The sequence below is a fragment of the Lithobates pipiens genome, unplaced genomic scaffold, assembly GCF_037356315.1.
Source record: "Lithobates pipiens isolate NorthernLeopardFrog02 unplaced genomic scaffold, aLitPip1_a1.2 Scaffold_16, whole genome shotgun sequence".
In the NCBI taxonomy this organism is placed as follows: Eukaryota; Metazoa; Chordata; class Amphibia; order Anura; family Ranidae; genus Lithobates; species Lithobates pipiens.
Window position 1 is genome coordinate 226,276,474 of NW_027507748.1, and position 17,348 is coordinate 226,293,821.

The following is a 17,348-nucleotide window of genomic DNA, read 5'->3' on the forward strand; positions in this document are numbered from 1 at the left end:
AAGAAAAATATGGGAATGGCCATTTTTTCTATCTGAAAAGTGAATCCATCAAAAGTCAGAAATGTCATCAATGTGACGTCACCAAAACAGAAAAATGCAGTTTAAAACCTTTTCATTGACCATTACCTATTTCACTCATTGTTTCATCAGTTTGGATGGCTTTTGAGACCATTTTAAAGCCTATTCTGTCTTCCCAAGACACTTTTCAAAATTTCAAAAAAATACAAGGGGTGAGACCCAAACTTTTTAATTTATGCCTTTTTACTCTTTCTGCTGTCTTCTTAAGAATGATTGACCAGAGGGTTGAAATATCATATGATTTCAGTCTTAAAATTTTAAGAAATATATGGGAATGGCCATTTTTTCTATCTGGAAGTGAATCCATCAAAAGTCAGAAATGTCATCAATGTGACGTCACCAAAACAGAAAAATGCAGTTTAAAACCTTTTCATTGACCATTATCTATTTCACTCATTGTTTCATCAGTTTAGATGGCTTTTGAGACCATTTTAAAGCCTATTCTGTCTTCCCAAGACACTTTTCAAAATTTCAAAAAAATACAAGGGGTGAGACCCAAACTTTTTAATTTATGCCTTTTTACTCTTTCTGCTGTCTTCTTAAGAATGATTGACCAGAGGGTTGAAATATCATATGATTTCAGTCTTAAAATTTTAAGAAATATATGGGAATGGCCATTTTTCTATCTGGAAGTGAATCCATCAAACTTCAGAAACGTCATCAATGTGACGTCACCAAAACAGGAAAATGCAGTTTAAACCTTTTCATTGACCATTATCTATTTCACTCATTGTTTCATCAGTTTGGATGGCTTTTGAGACCATTTTAAAGCCTATTCTGTCTTCCCAAGACACTTTTCAAAATTTCAAAAAAATACAAGGGGTGAGACCCAAACTTTTTAATTTATGCCTTTTTACTCTTTCTGCTGTCTTCTTAAGAATGATTGACCAGAGGGTTGAAATATCATATGATTTCAGTCTTAAAATTTTAAGAAAAATATGGGAATGGCCATTTTTTCTATCTGGAAGTGAATCCATCAAAAGTCAGAAACGTCATCAATGTGACGTCACCAAAACAGGAAAATGCATTTTAAAACCTTTTCATTGACCATTATCTATTTCACTCATTGTTTCATCAGTTTGGATGGCTTTTGAGACCATTTTAAAGCCTATTCTGTCTTCCCAAGACACTTTTCAAAATTTCAAAAAAATACAAGGGGTGAGACCCAAACTTTTTAATTTATGCCTTTTTACTCTTTCTCCTGTCTTCTTAAGAATGATTGACCAGAGGGTTGAAATATCATATGATTTCAGTCTTAAAATTTTAAGAAATATATGGGAATGGCCATTTTTTCTATCTGGAAGTGAATCCATCAAAAGTCAGAAACGTCATCAATGTGACGTCACCAAAACAGGAAAATGCAGTTTAAAACCTTTTCATTGACCATTATCTATTTCACTCATTGTTTCATCAGTTTGGATGGCTTTTGAGACCATTTTAAAGCCTATTCTGTCTTCCCAAGACACTTTTCAAAATTTCAAAAAAATACAAGGGGTGAGACCCAAACTTTTTAATTCATGCCTTTTTACTCTTTCTGCTGTCTTCTTAAGAATGATTGACCAGAGGGTTGAAATATCATATGATTTCAGTCTTAAAATTTTAAGAAATATATGGGAATGGCCATTTTTTCTATCTGGAAGTGAATCCATCAAAAGTCAGAAACGTCATCAATGTGACGTCACCAAAACAGGAAAATGCAGTTTAACACCTTTTCGTTGACCATTATCTATTTCCCTCATTGTTTCATCAGTTTGGAGGGCTTTTGAGACCCTTTTAAAGCCTATTCTATCTTCCCAAGACAGTTTTCAAAATTTCAAAAAAATGCAAGGAATGAGACCCAAAATGTTTAATTTACGCCTTTTTATTCATTATGCTATCTTCTTAAGAATGATTGACCAGAGGGTAGAAATATCATATGATTTCAGTCTTAAAATTTCAAGAAAAATATGGGAATGGCCATTTTTTCTATCTGGAAGTGAATCCATCAAAAGTCAGAAACCTCATCAATGTGACGACACCAAACAGGAAAATGTAGTTTCAAACCTTTTCATTGACCATTATCCATTTCACTCATTGTTTCATAATTTTGGATGACTTCCATACTCATTTTAATGCATTTTCTACATTCCCAAGACATTTTTCAAAATTTCAGAAAAAAACAAGGGGTGTGACCCAGAATTTTTAATTTACGCCTTTTTATTCATTATGCTATCTTCTTAAGAAAGATTGACCAGAGGGATGAAATATCATATGATTTCAGTCTTAAAATGTCAAGAAAAATATGGGAATGGCCATTTTTTCTATCTGAAAAGTGAATCCATCAAAAGTCAGAAATGTCATCAATGTGACGTCACCAAAACAGAAAAATGCAGTTTAAAACCTTTTCATTGACCATTACCTATTTCACTCATTGTTTCATCAGTTTGGATGGCTTTTGAGACCATTTTAAAGCCTATTCTGTCTTCCCAAGACACTTTTCAAAATTTCAAAAAAATACAAGGGGTGAGACCCAAACTTTTTAATTTATGCCTTTTTACTCTTTCTGCTGTCTTCTTAAGAATGATTGACCAGAGGGATGAAATATCATATGATTTCAGTCTTACAATTTTAAGAAATATATGGGAATGGCCATTTTTTCTATCTGGAAGTGAATCCATCAAAAGTCAGAAATGTCATCAATGTGACGTCACCAAAACAGAAAAATGCAGTTTAAAACCTTTTCATTGACCATTATCTATTTCACTCATTGTTTCATCAGTTTAGATGGCTTTTGAGACCATTTTAAAGCCTATTCTGTCTTCCCAAGACACTTTTCAAAATTTCAAAAAAATACAAGGGGTGAGACCCAAACTTTTTAATTTATGCCTTTTTACTCTTTCTGCTGTCTTCTTAAGAATGATTGACCAGAGGGTTGAAATATCATATGATTTCAGTCTTAAAATTTTAAGAAATATATGGGAATGGCCATTTTTTCTATCTGGAAGTGAATCCATCAAAAGTCAGAAACGTCATCAATGTGACGTCACCAAAACAGGAAAATGCAGTTTAACACCTTTTCGTTGACCATTATCTATTTCCCTCATTGTTTCATCAGTTTGGAGGGCTTTTGAGACCCTTTTAAAGCCTATTCTATCTTCCCAAGACAGTTTTCAAAATTTCAAAAAAATGCAAGGAATGAGACCCAAAATGTTTAATTTACGCCTTTTTATTCATTACGCTATCTTCTTAAGAATGATTGACCAGAGGGTAGAAATATCATATGATTTCAGTCTTAAAATTTCAAGAAAAATATGGGAATGGCCATTTTTTCTATCTGGAAGTGAATCCATCAAAAGTCAGAAACCTCATCAATGTGACGACACCAAACAGGAAAATGCAGTTTCAAACCTTTTCATTGACCATTATCCATTTCACTCATTGTTTCATTTTTCTGTTTTGGTGACGTCACATTGATGACATTTCTGACTTTTGATGGATTCACTTTCCAGATAGAAAAAATGGCCATTCCCATATTTTTCTTGACATTTTAAGACTGAAATCATATGATATTTCATCCCTCTGGTCAATCTTTCTTAAGAAGATAGCATAATGAATAAAAAGGCGTAAATTAAAAATTCTGGGTCACACCCCTTGTTTTTTTTTTGAAATTTTGAAAAATGTCTTGGGAATGTAGAAAATGCATTAAAATGAGTATGGAAGTCATCCAAAATTATGAAACAATGAGTGAAATGGATAATGGTCAATGAAAAGGTTTGAAACTGCATTTTCCTGTTTGGTGTGGTCACATTGATGAGGTTTCTGACTTTTGATGGATTCACTTCCAGATAGAAAAAATGGCCATTCCCATATTTTTCTTGAAATTTTAAGACTGAAATCATATGATATTTCTACCCTCTGGTCAATCATTCTTAAGAAGATAGCGTAATGAATAAAAAGGCGTAAATTAAACATTTTGGGTCTCACCCCTTGCACTTTTGAAAATATGGGAATGGCCATTTTTTCTATCTGGAAGTGAATCCATCAAAAGTCAGAAACCTCATCAATGTGACGACACCAAACAGGAAAATGCAGTTTCAAACCTTTTCATTGACCATTATCCATTTCACTCATTGTTTCATAATTTTGGATGACTTCCATACTCATTTTAATGCATTTTCTACATTCCCAAGACATTTTTCAAAATTTCAGAAAAAAACAAGGGGTGTGACCCAGAATTTTTAATTTACGCCTTTTTATTCATTATGCTATCTTCTTAAGAAAGATTGACCAGAGGGATGAAATATCATATGATTTCAGTCTTAAAATGTCAAGAAAAATATGGGAATGGCCATTTTTTCTATCTGAAAAGTGAATCCATCAAAAGTCAGAAATGTCATCAATGTGACGTCACCAAAACAGAAAAATGCAGTTTAAAACCTTTTCATTGACCATTACCTATTTCACTCATTGTTTCATCAGTTTGGATGGCTTTTGAGACCATTTTAAAGCCTATTCTGTCTTCCCAAGACACTTTTCAAAATTTCAAAAAAATACAAGGGGTGAGACCCAAACTTTTTAATTTATGCCTTTTTACTCTTTCTGCTGTCTTCTTAAGAATGATTGACCAGAGGGATGAAATATCATATGATTTCAGTCTTACAATTTTAAGAAATATATGGGAATGGCCATTTTTTCTATCTGGAAGTGAATCCATCAAAAGTCAGAAATGTCATCAATGTGACGTCACCAAAACAGAAAAATGCAGTTTAAAACCTTTTCATTGACCATTATCTATTTCACTCATTGTTTCATCAGTTTAGATGGCTTTTGAGACCATTTTAAAGCCTATTCTGTCTTCCCAAGACACTTTTCAAAATTTCAAAAAAATACAATGGGTGAGACCCAAACTTTTTAATTTATGCCTTTTTACTCTTTCTGCTGTCTTCTTAAGAATGATTGACCAGAGGGTTGAAATATCATATGATTTCAGTCTTAAAATTTTAAGAAATATATGGGAATGGCCATTTTTTCTATCTGGAAGTGAATCCATCAAAAGTCAGAAACGTCATCAATGTGACGTCACCAAAACAGGAAAATGCAGTTTAACACCTTTTCGTTGACCATTATCTATTTCCCTCATTGTTTCATCAGTTTGGAGGGCTTTTGAGACCCTTTTAAAGCCTATTCTATCTTCCCAAGACAGTTTTCAAAATTTCAAAAAAATGCAAGGAATGAGACCCAAAATGTTTAATTTACGCCTTTTTATTCATTACGCTATCTTCTTAAGAATGATTGACCAGAGGGTAGAAATATCATATGATTTCAGTCTTAAAATTTCAAGAAAAATATGGGAATGGCCATTTTTTCTATCTGGAAGTGAATCCATCAAAAGTCAGAAACCTCATCAATGTGACGACACCAAACAGGAAAATGCAGTTTCAAACCTTTTCATTGACCATTATCCATTTCACTCATTGTTTCATTTTTCTGTTTTGGTGACGTCACATTGATGACATTTCTGACTTTTGATGGATTCACTTTCCAGATAGAAAAAATGGCCATTCCCATATTTTTCTTGACATTTTAAGACTGAAATCATATGATATTTCATCCCTCTGGTCAATCTTTCTTAAGAAGATAGCATAATGAATAAAAAGGCGTAAATTAAAAATTCTGGGTCACACCCCTTGTTTTTTTTTTGAAATTTTGAAAAATGTCTTGGGAATGTAGAAAATGCATTAAAATGAGTATGGAAGTCATCCAAAATTATGAAACAATGAGTGAAATGGATAATGGTCAATGAAAAGGTTTGAAACTGCATTTTCCTGTTTGGTGTCGTCACATTGATGAGGTTTCTGACTTTTGATGGATTCACTTCCAGATAGAAAAAATGGCCATTCCCATATTTTTCTTGAAATTTTAAGACTGAAATCATATGATATTTCTACCCTCTGGTCAATCATTCTTAAGAAGATAGCGTAATGAATAAAAAGGCGTAAATTAAACATTTTGGGTCTCACCCCTTGCACTTTTGAAAATATGGGAATGGCCATTTTTTCTATCTGGAAGTGAATCCATCAAAAGTCAGAAACCTCATCAATGTGACGACACCAAACAGGAAAATGCAGTTTCAAACCTTTTCATTGACCATTATCCATTTCACTCATTGTTTCATAATTTTGGATGACTTCCATACTCATTTTAATGCATTTTCTACATTCCCAAGACATTTTTCAAAATTTCAAAAAAAAACAAGGGGTGTGACCCAGAATTTTTAATTTACGACTTTTTATTCATTATGCTATCTTCTTAAGAAAGATTGACCAGAGGGATGAAATATCATATGATTTCAGTCTTAAAATGTAAAGAAAAATATGGGAATGGCCATTTTTTCTATCTGGAAAGTGAATCCATCAAAAGTCAGAAATGTCATCAATGTGACGTCACCAAAACAGAAAAATGCAGTTTAAAACCTTTTCATTGACCATTATCTATTTCACTCATTGTTTCATCAGTTTGGATGGCTTTTGAGACCATTTTAAAGCCTATTCTGTCTTCCCAAGACACTTTTCAAAATTTCAAAAAAATACAAGGGGTGAGACCCAAACTTTTTAATTTATGCCTTTTTACTCTTTCTGCTGTCTTCTTAAGAATGATTGACCAGAGGGTTGAAATATCATATGATTTCAGTCTTAAAATTTTAAGAAATATATGGGAATGGCCATTTTTTTCTATCTGGAAGTGAATCCATCAAAAGTCAGAAATGTCATCAATGTGACGTCACCAAAACAGAAAAATGCAGTTTAAAACCTTTTCATTGACCATTATCTACTTCACTCATTGTTTCATCAGTTTGGATGGCTTTTGAGACCATTTTAAAGCCTATTCTGTCTTCCCAAGACACTTTTCAGAATTTCAAAAAAATACAAGGGGTGAGACCCAAATTTTTTAATTTATGCCTTTTTACTCTTTCTGCTGTCTTCTTAAGAATGATTGACCAGAGGGATGAAATATCATATGATTTCAGTCTTACAATTTTAAGAAATATATGGGAATGGCCATTTTTTCTATCTGGAAGTGAATCCATCAAAAGTCAGAAATGTCATCAATGTGACGTCACCAAAACAGAAAAATGCAGTTTAAAACCTTTTCATTGACCATTATCTATTTCACTCATTGTTTCATCAGTTTAGATGGCTTTTGAGACCATTTTAAAGCCTATTCTGTCTTCCCAAGACACTTTTCAAAATTTCAAAAAAATACAAGGGGTGAGACCCAAACTTTTTAATTTATGCCTTTTTACTCTTTCTGCTGTCTTCTTAAGAATGATTGACCAGAGGGTTGAAATATCATATGATTTCAGTCTTAAAATTTTAAGAAATATATGGGAATGGCCATTTTTCTATCTGGAAGTGAATCCATCAAACTTCAGAAACGTCATCAATGTGACGTCACCAAAACAGGAAAATGCAGTTTAAACCTTTTCATTGACCATTATCTATTTCACTCATTGTTTCATCAGTTTGGATGGCTTTTGAGACCATTTTAAAGCCTATTCTGTCTTCCCAAGACACTTTTCAAAATTTCAAAAAAATACAAGGGGTGAGACCCAAACTTTTTAATTTATGCCTTTTTACTCTTTCTGCTGTCTTCTTAAGAATGATTGACCAGAGGGTTGAAATATCATATGATTTCAGTCTTAAAATTTTAAGAAATATATGGGAATGGCCATTTTTTCTATCTGGAAGTGAATCCATCAAAAGTCAGAAACGTCATCAATGTGACGTCACCAAAACAGGAAAATGCAGTTTAAAACCTTTTCATTGACCATTATCTATTTCACTCATTGTTTCATCAGTTTGGATGGCTTTTGAGACCATTTTAAAGCCTATTCTGTCTTCCCAAGACACTTTTCAAAATTTCAAAAAAATACAAGGGGTGAGACCCAAACTTTTTAATTTATGCCTTTTTACTCTTTCTCCTGTCTTCTTAAGAATGATTGACCAGAGGGTTGAAATATCATATGATTTCAGTCTTAAAATTTTAAGAAATATATGGGAATGGCCATTTTTTCTATCTGGAAGTGAATCCATCAAAAGTCAGAAACGTCATCAATGTGACGTCACCAAAACAGGAAAATGCAGTTTAAAACCTTTTCATTGACCATTATCTATTTCACTCATTGTTTCATCAGTTTGGATGGCTTTTGAGACCATTTTAAAGCCTATTCTGTCTTCCCAAGACACTTTTCAAAATTTCAAAAAAATACAAGGGGTGAGACCCAAACTTTTTAATTCATGCCTTTTTACTCTTTCTGCTGTCTTCTTAAGAATGATTGACCAGAGGGTTGAAATATCATATGATTTCAGTCTTAAAATTTTAAGAAATATATGGGAATGGCCATTTTTTCTATCTGGAAGTGAATCCATCAAAAGTCAGAAACGTCATCAATGTGACGTCACCAAAACAGGAAAATGCAGTTTAACACCTTTTCGTTGACCATTATCTATTTCCCTCATTGTTTCATCAGTTTGGAGGGCTTTTGAGACCCTTTTAAAGCCTATTCTATCTTCCCAAGACAGTTTTCAAAATTTCAAAAAAATGCAAGGAATGAGACCCAAAATGTTTAATTTACGCCTTTTTATTCATTATGCTATCTTCTTAAGAATGATTGACCAGAGGGTAGAAATATCATATGATTTCAGTCTTAAAATTTCAAGAAAAATATGGGAATGGCCATTTTTTCTATCTGGAAGTGAATCCATCAAAAGTCAGAAACCTCATCAATGTGACGACACCAAACAGGAAAATGTAGTTTCAAACCTTTTCATTGACCATTATCCATTTCACTCATTGTTTCATAATTTTGGATGACTTCCATACTCATTTTAATGCATTTTCTACATTCCCAAGACATTTTTCAAAATTTCAGAAAAAAACAAGGGGTGTGACCCAGAATTTTTAATTTACGCCTTTTTATTCATTATGCTATCTTCTTAAGAAAGATTGACCAGAGGGATGAAATATCATATGATTTCAGTCTTAAAATGTCAAGAAAAATATGGGAATGGCCATTTTTTCTATCTGGAAAGTGAATCCATCAAAAGTCAGAAATGTCATCAATGTGACGTCACCAAAACAGAAAAATGCAGTTTAAAACCTTTTCATTGACCATTATCTATTTCACTCATTGTTTCATCAGTTTGGATGGCTTTTGAGACCATTTTAAAGCCTATTCTGTCTTCCCAAGACACTTTTCAAAATTTCAAAAAAATACAAGGGGTGAGACCCAAACTTTTTAATTTATGCCTTTTTACTCTTTCTGCTGTCTTCTTAAGAATGATTGACCAGAGGGTTGAAATATCATATGATTTCAGTCTTAAAATTTTAAGAAATATATGGGAATGGCCATTTTTTCTATCTGGAAGTGAATCCATCAAAAATCAGAAATGTCATCAATGTGACGTCACCAAAACAGAAAAATGCAGTTTAAAACCTTTTAATTGACCATTATCTATTTCACTCATTGTTTCATCAGTTTAGATGGCTTTTGAGACCATTTTAAAGCCTATTCTGTCTTCCCAAGACACTTTTCAAAATTTCAAAAAAATACAAGGGGTGAGACCCAAACTTTTTAATTTATGCCTTTTTACTCTTTCTGCTGTCTTCTTAAGAATGATTGACCAGAGGGTTGAAATATCATATGATTTCAGTCTTAAAATTTTAAGAAATATATGGGAATGGCCATTTTTTCTATCTGGAAGTGAATCCATCAAACTTCAGAAACGTCATCAATGTGACGTCACCAAAACAGGAAAATGCAGTTTAAACCTTTTCATTGACCATTATCTATTTCACTCATTGTTTCATCAGTTTGGATGGCTTTTGAGACCATTTTAAAGCCTATTCTGTCTTCCCAAGACACTTTTCAAAATTTCAAAAAAATACAAGGGGTGAGACCCAAACTTTTTAATTTATGCCTTTTTACTCTTTCTGCTGTCTTCTTAAGAATGATTGACCAGAGGGTTGAAATATCATATGATTTCAGTCTTAAAATTTTAAGAAATATATGGGAATGGCCATTTTTTCTATCTGGAAGTGAATCCATCAAAAGTCAGAAACGTCATCAATGTGACGTCACCAAAACAGGAAAATGCAGTTTAAAACCTTTTCATTGACCATTATCTATTTCACTCATTGTTTCATCAGTTTGGATGGCTTTTGAGACCATTTTAAAGCCTATTCTGTCTTCCCAAGACACTTTTCAAAATTTCAAAAAAATACAAGGGGTGAGACCCAAACTTTTTAATTTATGCCTTTTTACTCTTTCTCCTGTCTTCTTAAGAATGATTGACCAGAGGGTTGAAATATCATATGATTTCAGTCTTAAAATTTTAAGAAATATATGGGAATGGCCATTTTTTCTATCTGGAAGTGAATCCATCAAAAGTCAGAAACGTCATCAATGTGACGTCACCAAAACAGGAAAATGCAGTTTAAAACCTTTTCATTGACCATTATCTATTTCACTCATTGTTTCATCAGTTTGGATGGCTTTTGAGACCATTTTAAAGCCTATTCTGTCTTCCCAAGACACTTTTCAAAATTTCAAAAAAATACAAGGGGTGAGACCCAAACTTTTTAATTCATGCCTTTTTACTCTTTCTGCTGTCTTCTTAAGAATGATTGACCAGAGGGTTGAAATATCATATGATTTCAGTCTTAAAATTTTAAGAAATATATGGGAATGGCCATTTTTTCTATCTGGAAGTGAATCCATCAAAAGTCAGAAACGTCATCAATGTGACGTCACCAAAACAGGAAAATGCAGTTTAACACCTTTTCGTTGACCATTATCTATTTCCCTCATTGTTTCATCAGTTTGGAGGGCTTTTGAGACCCTTTTAAAGCCTATTCTATCTTCCCAAGACAGTTTTCAAAATTTCAAAAAAATGCAAGGAATGAGACCCAAAATGTTTAATTTACGCCTTTTTATTCATTATGCTATCTTCTTAAGAATGATTGACCAGAGGGTAGAAATATCATATGATTTCAGTCTTAAAATTTCAAGAAAAATATGGGAATGGCCATTTTTTCTATCTGGAAGTGAATCCATCAAAAGTCAGAAACCTCATCAATGTGACGACACCAAACAGGAAAATGTAGTTTCAAACCTTTTCATTGACCATTATCCATTTCACTCATTGTTTCATAATTTTGGATGACTTCCATACTCATTTTAATGCATTTTCTACATTCCCAAGACATTTTTCAAAATTTCAGAAAAAAACAAGGTGTGACCCAGAATTTTTAATTTACGCCTTTTTATTCATTATGCTATCTTCTTAAGAAAGATTGACCAGAGGGATGAAATATCATATGATTTCAGTCTTAAAATGTCAAGAAAAATATGGGAATGGCCATTTTCTCTATCTGAAAAGTGAATCCATCAAAAGTCAGAAATGTCATCAATGTGACGTCACCAAAACAGAAAAATGCAGTTTAAAACCTTTTCATTGACCATTACCTATTTCACTCATTGTTTCATCAGTTTGGATGGCTTTTGAGACCATTTTAAAGCCTATTCTGTCTTCCCAAGACACTTTTCAAAATTTCAAAAAAATACAAGGGGTGAGACCCAAACTTTTTAATTTATGCCTTTTTACTCTTTCTGCTGTCTTCTTAAGAATGATTGACCAGAGGGATGAAATATCATATGATTTCAGTCTTACAATTTTAAGAAATATATGGGAATGGCCATTTTTTCTATCTGGAAGTGAATCCATCAAAAGTCAGAAATGTCATCAATGTGACGTCACCAAAACAGAAAAATGCAGTTTAAAACCTTTTCATTGACCATTATCTATTTCACTCATTGTTTCATCAGTTTAGATGGCTTTTGAGACCATTTTAAAGCCTATTCTGTCTTCCCAAGACACTTTTCAAAATTTCAAAAAAATACAATGGGTGAGACCCAAACTTTTTAATTTATGCCTTTTTACTCTTTCTGCTGTCTTCTTAAGAATGATTGACCAGAGGGTTGAAATATCATATGATTTCAGTCTTAAAATTTTAAGAAATATATGGGAATGGCCATTTTTTCTATCTGGAAGTGAATCCATCAAAAGTCAGAAACGTCATCAATGTGACGTCACCAAAACAGGAAAATGCAGTTTAACACCTTTTCGTTGACCATTATCTATTTCCCTCATTGTTTCATCAGTTTGGAGGGCTTTTGAGACCCTTTTAAAGCCTATTCTATCTTCCCAAGACAGTTTTCAAAATTTCAAAAAAATGCAAGGAATGAGACCCAAAATGTTTAATTTACGCCTTTTTATTCATTACGCTATCTTCTTAAGAATGATTGACCAGAGGGTAGAAATATCATATGATTTCAGTCTTAAAATTTCAAGAAAAATATGGGAATGGCCATTTTTTCTATCTGGAAGTGAATCCATCAAAAGTCAGAAACCTCATCAATGTGACGACACCAAACAGGAAAATGCAGTTTCAAACCTTTTCATTGACCATTATCCATTTCACTCATTGTTTCATTTTTCTGTTTTGGTGACGTCACATTGATGACATTTCTGACTTTTGATGGATTCACTTTCCAGATAGAAAAAATGGCCATTCCCATATTTTTCTTGACATTTTAAGACTGAAATCATATGATATTTCATCCCTCTGGTCAATCTTTCTTAAGAAGATAGCATAATGAATAAAAAGGCGTAAATTAAAAATTCTGGGTCACACCCCTTGTTTTTTTTTTGAAATTTTGAAAAATGTCTTGGGAATGTAGAAAATGCATTAAAATGAGTATGGAAGTCATCCAAAATTATGAAACAATGAGTGAAATGGATAATGGTCAATGAAAAGGTTTGAAACTGCATTTTCCTGTTTGGTGTCGTCACATTGATGAGGTTTCTGACTTTTGATGGATTCACTTCCAGATAGAAAAAATGGCCATTCCCATATTTTTCTTGAAATTTTAAGACTGAAATCATATGATATTTCTACCCTCTGGTCAATCATTCTTAAGAAGATAGCGTAATGAATAAAAAGGCGTAAATTAAACATTTTGGGTCTCACCCCTTGCACTTTTGAAAATATGGGAATGGCCATTTTTTCTATCTGGAAGTGAATCCATCAAAAGTCAGAAACCTCATCAATGTGACGACACCAAACAGGAAAATGCAGTTTCAAACCTTTTCATTGACCATTATCCATTTCACTCATTGTTTCATAATTTTGGATGACTTCCATACTCATTTTAATGCATTTTCTACATTCCCAAGACATTTTTCAAAATTTCAGAAAAAAACAAGGGGTGTGACCCAGAATTTTTAATTTACGCCTTTTTATTCATTATGCTATCTTCTTAAGAAAGATTGACCAGAGGGATGAAATATCATATGATTTCAGTCTTAAAATGTCAAGAAAAATATGGGAATGGCCATTTTTTCTATCTGAAAAGTGAATCCATCAAAAGTCAGAAATGTCATCAATGTGACGTCACCAAAACAGAAAAATGCAGTTTAAAACCTTTTCATTGACCATTACCTATTTCACTCATTGTTTCATCAGTTTGGATGGCTTTTGAGACCATTTTAAAGCCTATTCTGTCTTCCCAAGACACTTTTCAAAATTTCAAAAAAATACAAGGGGTGAGACCCAAACTTTTTAATTTATGCCTTTTTACTCTTTCTGCTGTCTTCTTAAGAATGATTGACCAGAGGGATGAAATATCATATGATTTCAGTCTTACAATTTTAAGAAATATATGGGAATGGCCATTTTTTCTATCTGGAAGTGAATCCATCAAAAGTCAGAAATGTCATCAATGTGACGTCACCAAAACAGAAAAATGCAGTTTAAAACCTTTTCATTGACCATTATCTATTTCACTCATTGTTTCATCAGTTTAGATGGCTTTTGAGACCATTTTAAAGCCTATTCTGTCTTCCCAAGACACTTTTCAAAATTTCAAAAAAATACAATGGGTGAGACCCAAACTTTTTAATTTATGCCTTTTTACTCTTTCTGCTGTCTTCTTAAGAATGATTGACCAGAGGGTTGAAATATCATATGATTTCAGTCTTAAAATTTTAAGAAATATATGGGAATGGCCATTTTTTCTATCTGGAAGTGAATCCATCAAAAGTCAGAAACGTCATCAATGTGACGTCACCAAAACAGGAAAATGCAGTTTAACACCTTTTCGTTGACCATTATCTATTTCCCTCATTGTTTCATCAGTTTGGAGGGCTTTTGAGACCCTTTTAAAGCCTATTCTATCTTCCCAAGACAGTTTTCAAAATTTCAAAAAAATGCAAGGAATGAGACCCAAAATGTTTAATTTACGCCTTTTTATTCATTACGCTATCTTCTTAAGAATGATTGACCAGAGGGTAGAAATATCATATGATTTCAGTCTTAAAATTTCAAGAAAAATATGGGAATGGCCATTTTTTCTATCTGGAAGTGAATCCATCAAAAGTCAGAAACCTCATCAATGTGACGACACCAAACAGGAAAATGCAGTTTCAAACCTTTTCATTGACCATTATCCATTTCACTCATTGTTTCATTTTTCTGTTTTGGTGACGTCACATTGATGACATTTCTGACTTTTGATGGATTCACTTTCCAGATAGAAAAAATGGCCATTCCCATATTTTTCTTGACATTTTAAGACTGAAATCATATGATATTTCATCCCTCTGGTCAATCTTTCTTAAGAAGATAGCATAATGAATAAAAAGGCGTAAATTAAAAATTCTGGGTCACACCCCTTGTTTTTTTTGTTGAAATTTTGAAAAATGTCTTGGGAATGTAGAAAATGCATTAAAATGAGTATGGAAGTCATCCAAAATTATGAAACAATGAGTGAAATGGATAATGGTCAATGAAAAGGTTTGAAACTGCATTTTCCTGTTTGGTGTGGTCACATTGATGAGGTTTCTGACTTTTGATGGATTCACTTCCAGATAGAAAAAATGGCCATTCCCATATTTTTCTTGAAATTTTAAGACTGAAATCATATGATATTTCTACCCTCTGGTCAATCATTCTTAAGAAGATAGCGTAATGAATAAAAAGGCGTAAATTAAACATTTTGGGTCTCACCCCTTGCACTTTTGAAAATATGGGAATGGCCATTTTTTCTATCTGGAAGTGAATCCATCAAAAGTCAGAAACCTCATCAATGTGACGACACCAAACAGGAAAATGCAGTTTCAAACCTTTTCATTGACCATTATCCATTTCACTCATTGTTTCATAATTTTGGATGACTTCCATACTCATTTTAATGCATTTTCTACATTCCCAAGACATTTTTCAAAATTTCAGAAAAAAACAAGGGGTGTGACCCAGAATTTTTAATTTACGCCTTTTTATTCATTATGCTATCTTCTTAAGAAAGATTGACCAGAGGGATGAAATATCATATGATTTCAGTCTTAAAATGTCAAGAAAAATATGGGAATGGCCATTTTTTCTATCTGAAAAGTGAATCCATCAAAAGTCAGAAATGTCATCAATGTGACGTCACCAAAACAGAAAAATGCAGTTTAAAACCTTTTCATTGACCATTACCTATTTCACTCATTGTTTCATCAGTTTGGATGGCTTTTGAGACCATTTTAAAGCCTATTCTGTCTTCCCAAGACACTTTTCAAAATTTCAAAAAAATACAAGGGGTGAGACCCAAACTTTTTAATTTATGCCTTTTTACTCTTTCTGCTGTCTTCTTAAGAATGATTGACCAGAGGGATGAAATATCATATGATTTCAGTCTTACAATTTTAAGAAATATATGGGAATGGCCATTTTTTCTATCTGGAAGTGAATCCATCAAAAGTCAGAAATGTCATCAATGTGACGTCACCAAAACAGAAAAATGCAGTTTAAAACCTTTTCATTGACCATTATCTATTTCACTCATTGTTTCATCAGTTTAGATGGCTTTTGAGACCATTTTAAAGCCTATTCTGTCTTCCCAAGACACTTTTCAAAATTTCAAAAAAATACAATGGGTGAGACCCAAACTTTTTAATTTATGCCTTTTTACTCTTTCTGCTGTCTTCTTAAGAATGATTGACCAGAGGGTTGAAATATCATATGATTTCAGTCTTAAAATTTTAAGAAATATATGGGAATGGCCATTTTTTCTATCTGGAAGTGAATCCATCAAAAGTCAGAAACGTCATCAATGTGACGTCACCAAAACAGGAAAATGCAGTTTAACACCTTTTCGTTGACCATTATCTATTTCCCTCATTGTTTCATCAGTTTGGAGGGCTTTTGAGACCCTTTTAAAGCCTATTCTATCTTCCCAAGACAGTTTTCAAAATTTCAAAAAAATGCAAGGAATGAGACCCAAAATGTTTAATTTACGCCTTTTTATTCATTACGCTATCTTCTTAAGAATGATTGACCAGAGGGTAGAAATATCATATGATTTCAGTCTTAAAATTTCAAGAAAAATATGGGAATGGCCATTTTTTCTATCTGGAAGTGAATCCATCAAAAGTCAGAAACCTCATCAATGTGATGACACCAAACAGGAAAATGCAGTTTCAAACCTTTTCATTGACCATTATCCATTTCACTCATTGTTTCATTTTTCTGTTTTGGTGACGTCACATTGATGACATTTCTGACTTTTGATGGATTCACTTTCCAGATAGAAAAAATGGCCATTCCCATATTTTTCTTGACATTTTAAGACTGAAATCATATGATATTTCATCCCTCTGGTCAATCTTTCTTAAGAAGATAGCATAATGAATAAAAAGGCGTAAATTAAAAATTCTGGGTCACACCCCTTGTTTTTTTTTGAAATTTTGAAAAATGTCTTGGGAATGTAGAAAATGCATTAAAATGAGTATGGAAGTCATCCAAAATTATGAAACAATGAGTGAAATGGATAATGGTCAATGAAAAGGTTTGAAACTGCATTTTCCTGTTTGGTGTGGTCACATTGATGAGGTTTCTGACTTTTGATGGATTCACTTCCAGATAGAAAAAATGGCCATTCCCATATTTTTCTTGAAATTTTAAGACTGAAATCATATGATATTTCTACCCTCTGGTCAATCATTCTTAAGAAGATAGCGTAATGAATAAAAAGGCGTAAATTAAACATTTTGGGTCTCACCCCTTGCACTTTTGAAAATATGGGAATGGCCATTTTTTCTATCTGGAAGTGAATCCATCAAAAGTCAGAAACCTCATCAATGTGACGACACCAAACAGGAAAATGCAGTTTCAAACCTTTTCATTGA